We start from the raw sequence: 9074 nt of genomic DNA on the forward strand, positions 1-9074 counted from the left end.
AGTGAAGTCTTGATAAAAGATAGCAAGTACAAGTAAGGAAACAATACTTGTTGAATGTTATTCAAAGAATCTTTATAAAGTGCACGTTGGCCGAGATCACAATAAAAGGTGAACTTCGAGGTAAGGTGGTCTGAGGTGACTAACTGTGGGTGCTCCCGAGATGAAGTGGATCCAAGGTGATACATGTCAGATGTGTTCCAACCTGAAGTGATTACATAGTTAAAGTATACTTGGGAGAAGTACAAAAATATTTTAAGTATGGAATCATACAAGACAGTAACGACAGAGACAAACATTCAACACTTAGTCAAAAAGAGGACTTGCATTAAAAAAGACAACTTGTTCAGATACGAAAGAAGGCACATCGGCCTGAAGCAAAACAAGATGTCAAGATAGAATCTAACTCCATCCTCGATGATAGATACTACAGGGAAGGGCATATATGTCTCTCTAGGTATCATGGAATCCTTCTCCCTAGCCAACCTTAGATGAACATTGACTAAAATGAAGAATTCCTGACATAAGTATTCTAGTTTATTAGAGAAGTCTACCCTTCATTTGAACATCTCCATGACCTCGGCTAGGGCGATTTTGGCAAAGAAGGTTGGATTTTGTGGGTTAAAGACCTCAGCGAAACCTTAAGGGCTGCTGGGTTATCAATTTTAGGGTTTTGAGAAAGGTTTGGGGCCAAAATTTGTTTCAGTTTTCCTAAGTGTGGATTCTAGCAAATCCTAAACCTAAGTCTATGCAAATGTACAAGATTTAGAGATAGTAATCTACTAACAAGCAAGAACAGACAGAAGAAACAAGTTTCAAAAACATGAAATATTGATCAAAGATTCAAGAATATGAGAAAAATAGAGCATTGACATATTCAGGGTATGAACAAAATTGATAGAATTCGGTGACAGTGTGCTAGAAGATATGTGTCAAATATAGAAAATGTGAAGAAGGGCTCAAGAACATGAAGGACAAAATATGATTCAAAGCAAGTGAAGGCATGTAGAACAATGGGATTCGAATATGAATACAAGATGGCAATGTAGATGCAGATACAGATGCTGCGTGTGATGTGTAACAATTTACAGAAGGAATATATTTGAAAACAGTGGAGAACTGAAGTTAAAATAAAAGAAATCAAAGACTTACAAAGCGGAGGCGAGGAAGTAAATGCCAGAATGGGATTCGCTAGAGTCAGACACCGCTTTGATCAAAACGGGATTGCTGAGTGCATGCCAGAAGTGGCGACCAGAGTTGTAATAGGAAAAGCTTCGAATGAATGACAATGGAGACTTCTAGAAAGAGAGTGAAGGAAGTTTTGTCCAAAAATGAAAAAGTGGCAAAACATTATGTAACTGCGTTGGACGACATGTCTGTTAGGCAGCGTGGGTAGCTTTGATGTGATAGAGTGACGCGTGACTGATACGAACCAACGAGGTGATGACATGATGATCTCGGTTAAGATGTTGATCTCGGTTGAGATGTTGAATTTAGATGGGACAAAACTTGTTTGTTCTTGGTTCCTGATGAGTTGATACTAGGGTCTTGATATTCTTAAACTAGTGAATCAAGATCTGTGCTAGTAATGTGATCTCTGTTGAGATGTTGGACCTGGATGAAATAGAACACGATGGTTCTTGATTCTTGGTTCTTGATGAGTGGACATTTGAGTCCTTGTTTCGATACACTGGCAAGTCATGATCTCGTTCGGAAGAGTATCTCTAGCATGTTAGAAGATGGAATGATATAGGTTTCATCATCTCAGGTTGTTGAGGTAATAGAACCTAGGGGCAGTTGTGGAGAAATATTTTGAGATGACGCCACGTAGCTAAGGCGAAGCTGAGGTGTCAGCCGAAATGCCATGTGGGCAGATCATGTTTGCCGAGATTTTTAAGGCATTGCCGAGGTGTTCTGCGGGGATACCAGAATCCGAAATATTTGGATAGAGGACTAGAGTCCTAGATGACATCAAACTACCTATTTGGATAGAGATGAGACTCTTGAGGGAGTTCATCTTAATTTGAATAGTGTGAGTTGTGATAGATGTTATCCTTGTAAAGGATAGAGTCTCATGAAGTAAGGCTTCTAGAGGAAGTTAGGCACTGATCATTATAAAAGTAAGGCACCCTCGTAGGTCTAAGGTTTGTTTTTATTTGTGATGATCTTACTTATGCATTGAGTACTTGTTTGATATCTTTAAGAGATAAGTTGACTGACTTGATCGTCGGAGTGCCTCCGGGTGGACGAACCACCGTGGTATTCTCATATTTTTGTTATAGGTTGTTGGGCTTAATCTATTCTGCCGATGCTCTCCAGCTGAGTTTTGTGTGATCAAAAATCAACACCGACACTAATCATCATAGAATATGTCCCATTATGTTTTTCAATCACCTAATACAAAAATCATGAACTCTATTTTATCCACCAATCATAACTCCGAATACTATGTGACCATATTTTAGAAGTACCCAATAACCACTTGTTGAATAATGGGTTGAGTTTTTATTGCTCGTCTTGTCCCCATCCCTTCCTTTTGTCCCAACCCACTTTGGGTGGGATGACCGAACACCAACTTTGGACAAGCTAACTTCTCTTAGGATTATTTTAAAATGATGGTTAAAAGTCATTTTTTAGTTTTTAACTCATTTTGGGTCACATTATCTCTCATATTTTTTATACATTTTTTCAAAAAAAATAAAAAGTAAGTTTTTAACCATCTTTCCAAAACAACCCTTAATGGCTACAAGTTCCATTGGCACCATATTTAGTGGCGACTCTAGAAAATTTTATAGATGAGATTACTCAAAAAATTTAAGCCCCATAAATTTTATAATAATTTTTTTAAATTAATCAACATTTAAATTTCTCTACCTTTAAGTAAAATAAATTTTTATAATCGTATTGGATGAGGTGTCATTTTTTTAATTATTGCATGATAACTTCATTGTTAATAGTGCCAAACGCATCATTTTTATATACATGATCAAGTAACTATTGAATCATTAATCCTTCATTTGATTTGGTTTGGTTTGAATGTGGTGAAGATAAATGTTATAGAGAAAGGATTAGGTTCTTCATGGATTTTGACTTTTAATAGATGGAATCCTTAATTTTTAATTATTTTTAATGAGATCAATTAATTATCAAATAAAATTTTTACTATTAAAAAAAATAAAAAATTGAAAGCTTCTTAGTAGGTGATGTGATGGGTAGATAGGACCCATCAGTCTTTGAGTGGCATTGCCTAGGAATGGCAACGGGGTGGGGGGGCCGGGGACTACATTCCCCGTTCCCGATCCCCGAAAGTGATATATTCCCCGTCCCCGTCCCCGATCCTCAACGGGGACCCATAGCCTACCCTCGTCCCTGCCCCCGATCGGGGATAGAGGATCCCCGACCCCGAAAAATCCCTGGTGATTTTTTATTTTTATTTTTTTTTGATCTGTAAAAATCTGTAAACATCCTAATCCTATTAAAATATATTTGTCAACATATTTGCCAATTAAATTTATTTATTTATTTATTTTTGTGGTAATTCCGAGCCAATTGTTTTTGTAGTCCTTATAGATTACAAAACGAAAATTGACAATATTGAAACAACCAACAAACAAAATTTGTAGGAAAACACTCAAAGTACCAACAAGCATCGATGAATTTAAAATAAAAATAACTTAAATCCAGACTCTGTAGTTTAGAAAACGACTTCAATTTTCAGTCAAGGCTTCTAGATCTCAACAGTTGAACCAAAAATAAAATAAAATAAAATAAAAAATCTGGCCAGAAAAAAAGAAATCATATTAACAATCCACGAGAAAAACTTCACTACTCCACATCAAAGATCAAGGATATCCCAAAATAATTACATATATACACACAGAACACATATCTAATAAAAATTTCAAACAACTATCAATTCGACGCTTGAAACAAGACAACTGCTTCAGTGTCTTCACAGGTCGCTAAAATCTGAGAAAAACGAAAATAGAAGAGAAAAATGTCATCGATTTTATCTTATTTTCCTGCGTTTTCACAGCAACCAAACGGAAGATTCAAGAGCAAGAGCAAGAGCAAATTAGAGAAAGAGACTTGTTCGGGTGTGAACTTACTAGCGAGAGCTCCGGCAGCCGGAAAAGCCTTGTGGTGATGATTTGCGAAGGCGAAGAGTGTTGAAAGTAGGAGGAGGAGGAGAAGAGGTTTGGTTCGATGTTCAACGGAAGCGAAGAATAGAAAAAGATGGATCATGATATATATGTGTAGTTTAGAGAGAGAGAGAGAGAGAGAGAGGGAGGCGAAACTCAAACCAGCAGCGGCGGTGAGGGAGGAGGATCGACGGTGACGTACGAGCGGCGGTGAGGGAGGATCGGCAGCGGCGTTGTGTAAAAGAAAGAGAGAAGGCGAAACCCTAGAGATAGGCAGAGAGAGAGCAGAGAGAGAGAGACGGCTTTGTGTAGTGTGTGTGTGTGTTCTGTTCAGCCAAAACCCTAAACACACACACGTGTTATATATAGACAGGGGCAAAATAGTCATTTCACGTCGGGGGCAAGCGGGGCGGGGATCGGGGCCGGGGTCAGGCCGGGTCCGGGGTTGAAATAGGTATCCTCATCCCCGGCCCGAATGTCATCGGGGATTCAGTTTTTAATACCATCCCCGGCCCGTCGGGGGTATTTTTCGGAGAATAACCGCTCAATTCAAGATTGGGGGATCGGGTCCCCGTGGGGCCGGGTTCCGATTGCCATCTCTAGCATTGCCCCCGGGAGTGGAGAGTCCAGATCCTCTCCAGCTTCTCTCTCCGGCTCATTCTTCTGTCAACGGCTCAGATCACCTACAAATAAATAAATGGCTCAGATTTGTTTCTTTAAATTTAAAAAAAAAAAATACATACTCAGTAATACACTCACTGCACACACACACTCTCAATCCGTCCCTTTCTCTCTCTCCGTCCTTTCTCACTGGACACACTCTCATCACAGCACTCTCTCTCTCTCTCTCTCTCTCTCTCTCTCTCTCTCTATCACATTTTTAATAAAAAATAAAAAATCTATTTTAATCTTTTTTATTTTATTTCACAATATATATATATATATATAATTTTTAATATAAAATTTTAATTTTTATAAAATTAATATCATTGAAAATATACTTTTAAAATAAGACTAATATTAAATATATTTAATAAAAATTTAAAATGAATAAAAAGTAATTACTATGTTTAGTTATGCTTTCAAATTATTATTTTAAAATTTTTTATATATGAAAATAATGACTTATTTAATGAAAATATACTTTTAAAATAAGACTAATATTAAATTTTTCAGAGAAAAATATATGAAAATAATGACTTTTAATTTAATTTTATTAATCAAATGAGTTTAATTTTCACATATTTTTAAAATAATTTTAAAAATAATGACTTTATATATTTTTTTGGAATGAAGATTATTTTTGAGAATTTCAAGAAGATTATTTTTGAGAATTTCAAAAATATATGATTTTTGTGTGTTTTATTTCATCAAAATATTTTTTATATTTTAAAAGTAATACTTTGAAAGCATAACTAAACTTAGTAATTAATTTTTATTTATTTTAAATTTTTATTAAATATATTTAATATTAGTTTTATTTTAAAAGTATAGTTTCAATGATATTAATTTTATAAAAATTAAAATTTAATATTAAAAATTATATATATATATATATTATGAAAATAAAATCAAAAACATTAAAATAGTTATTTTTTATTTTTTATTAAAAATGTGATATAGAGAGATAGTGTGATTTAAATTTTTTTTTTAGGCTAGAAATGTGATAGAGAGAGAGAGTACCGTGATGAGTGAGAAAGGACGGAGAGAGAGACAAAGGGAAGGATTGAGAGTGTGTCTGTGCAGTGAGTATGTGTGTGTTAGTGAGTGTTTTTTTTTTTTTTTTTTTTAATGAAACGAATCTGAACCGTTTATTTATTTGAAGGTGATCTAACCCGTTGCCCAGAGGATGAGCCGGAGAGAGAAGCTGGAGAGGATCTGGACTCGGGAGTGGATCCCACTTTTCTTATTTGATACATTTTTTTTTTTGAACGAAAAGAAAGGAGGTTCTGTGAAGGTATCACGACCTCCGTAGGCCCAGGCCCCAGGGTAGACGGTTGCCGGCTTGATTTAACCCATGCCATAGGAAGGGACCTACCACCAAGGCACCAGTGGAGCTCATCAACCACCCTAGCCATGGACAAGTTTCAATTGGAATATAGTGCGAAGTTTCAGCAGAAAGCATGTGAAAAATCTAGAATTTTCGCGTCCCCAGAAATCGAACTTGACTCATGACTGTGGAAAGGCAATGAGTCATTTGATACATTGATATCTATAATTTCATAATAAAAAAACTCACATATTTCAAGGGCAGATGGTTGTAGCAACACTAAATTGACCATTCATAAGATTGCGTATTAGAATTTAAATAAAAAAAAATTTAAAAAAAAAAAAAATCAAATCATACTTTCTTTTTAGATAATAAGGAAGTTTTCTGAACCTTGGTGAAGTGGCCAATTGCAACTTTTCCCTTGGTCTATTACTACAGCACTTATTAGGTGTTTGAGTAAACCTAAAAAGTTTAAAAAATTAAAAAGTTATTACAAAAATAAAAAAATTTATACTATTCATAATTGTTTTGGAGGAAAACAATATTTTCACTCACCTGATAAATTCAGAAAACACACTTAATGAAAAATTAACTTAATAATAATTATATCCTAATTAAAAAATACTATAATAGCCATTGATCAACACTTCTAATATTATATATATAAATTCTCTATACACATCTTTTAGAAATAAAAATATCTTAATATACACTTTTTGAAACAAAAAAATTAAGCCCTAATTTTTCTTTTGTAGTCACTTTGCTTCTTACATACTCTGTACTCCTTTATGTTATTTGCAAACAAAACATCTCCCATATTACTTTAATCTTTAAGTTTATACTCAATTATTAACATCGTTTAATTATTAGTTCAACAATTTTTACTTGATTTTGATATGGAAGAGTTGCAAACCTATAGAAGTTCAAACTCAAGTAATTGTGACAGCAAAATCAGTGATGAAAAGGAAAAATCGTGTAGTATTTTTTTTTGTTTTTTTGCATTTTTTAGTCGGAAACGAAGTGCCGAATTTGTTAAATTAATTACGATTTTTTAAATTTATTTCGGTTTTAGAGTTCTGAATAAAATTAATATTTTCGGCATTAGAGGTCTAAAATTTGTTATTATTTTCGTATTTTTATGGCAGAATTTTTTTATTTATTTCGACTCTATAGAACCGAATTAAAATTTCCCCCATTCTCTTTAGATGGCATGCACTGAAGAACCTAAGGTTCGATTGGATATTATGGTGGATTGTACTAGTTATTTTACAGCTAAACATGTAATTTTTAACATAAAGTTTGTAAGTTCATAAATTTGTATTAGTTAGTTTGTTTAGTTTGTTATTATGAAAGTTGTATGACATTGTATACAGGTTTTCGACAACGAAGATGAGTTGTTCACTTGGGTACATGACATTGGAAGGATACATGGCTTTGTCATTATTATAAGGACGTCGGACTATGGTGGCGGTTGTAAAAGACCAAGAATTTATCTTGGTTGTGAGCGGAATGGGAAGTATAGATTGTGTAAAGAGTTGAAAGATGGCCCAAAAGACTTATTGAGACAAACTGGCCAAATATTATAATACACATTTTTTTTTATAAAAAGTTAAAAAGTTATCCCAAACATTCATCTTTTTTTCCCTAATTTGTTTAGCCAAAAAGTACATTTATATAGTTCATCCCAAACAATCCCTTAATATGGTGTTTGCTCTGATCTTTTTCATTCTTTTTTTTTGTTGTGAGAGCACACATCCCGAAGAAAAATTATTCACTTTCTTTGGTTTCAGTTTTTAAAATTTACTTTTCAAATTTTTTTTTTTACTTTTTTGTTTTTCATATATTTTTTTATTTTTATTGAATTTTTTAATATTTTAAGTAATTTTTAATTTAATTTTTAGACACACCTAATATAAATACATTTGAAACGTATAATATTTATGAATTTTTTTTTTAAAAAAACTCACTAAATACCAAAAATATAAAAAACATAAGAAAATTTAATATATTTTTGTATTTTTATGTATTTATTAACTTTTTAAAATATTTTTTTAAAAATATTTTACTATTTAAATACATCTAAGTAAGGTGTATATAAAAATGTAAAAAAATTGTTTAACATTTTAAAAATATTTACTAAAAACAAAAAACTCAATTTCTATAAAATTAAATTAAAAAAACTGAAACTAAGGCCTCGTTTAGGAACAGACTAATTTAGTAACTTTTTGGCTATTTGGCTAAAATATGAGCTAAAAAAACTAGTATGTTTGTGATGACTTTTTGACTTTTTACGAAAAGATGTGCAAAAAGTAGAAAAGAAAATCTTTGACTTTTTGGTATGGGTTGTTGGCTTTTTGACTAATTTAATAATTTTTTGACTTTTTAACTAAAAAAAAAAATTCCCAAACGAGACCTAAATACATTGGTTAGTGGTGAAGAAGATGGATAGTGACGATAGACATTGATAATGAACATGATCAAATACTTATGGAGGCAATCAACACAAATAATAGATATAAATAAGTCTTAACTCAGTAAAAATGAAAAGATTTAATTATAATATATCATAATAAAAAGTTGCACAGTCAAAAATTTATATGAGTAGGGTCATTTGATAAGTAGTATCAATATCACTATATGTAAGATTTTAGTTCTACATAACCTATCAAAATCAACTTTCTCACAATTCGTTTGTATTGTTATATATTTTCAATAGCATTAATAAAGTAATTGAAACTTATCAAATCATATGTAAAAATAAAACTAGCACATTAATTCTATTACCTCAACTAAAAGTAAAATAATAATCATTCATCCAACCATCACTTATTTGATTTTTATTTACTCATTAGGAAGATATTTTTTGACAGTTGCATTTGTAACTAGTTGAATCAATGACAATTAATAATAATAATTGTCATTGTTTCTTTTTTTATAAATATATT

General features: G+C 32.4%; 1 long non-coding RNA gene across 1 annotated transcript; it reads right to left on the minus strand.

Annotated features, from left to right (window-relative positions):
* Positions 1 to 3622: 3622 nt before the first annotated feature.
* On the minus strand, positions 3623 to 4471 carry LOC145790257 (uncharacterized). The gene is made up of 2 exons (XR_014328942.1): positions 4107 to 4471; positions 3623 to 3966 (listed from the first exon to the last, which is right to left on the minus strand). It is a non-coding gene; the product is annotated as an uncharacterized LOC145790257 (long non-coding RNA).
* Between the last annotated feature and the right edge of the window lie 4603 nt (positions 4472 to 9074).

This window comes from Camellia sinensis, chromosome 1, assembly GCF_055761805.1.
Source record: "Camellia sinensis isolate YWXY chromosome 1, ASM5576180v1, whole genome shotgun sequence".
Taxonomy (NCBI): Eukaryota; Viridiplantae; Streptophyta; class Magnoliopsida; order Ericales; family Theaceae; genus Camellia; species Camellia sinensis.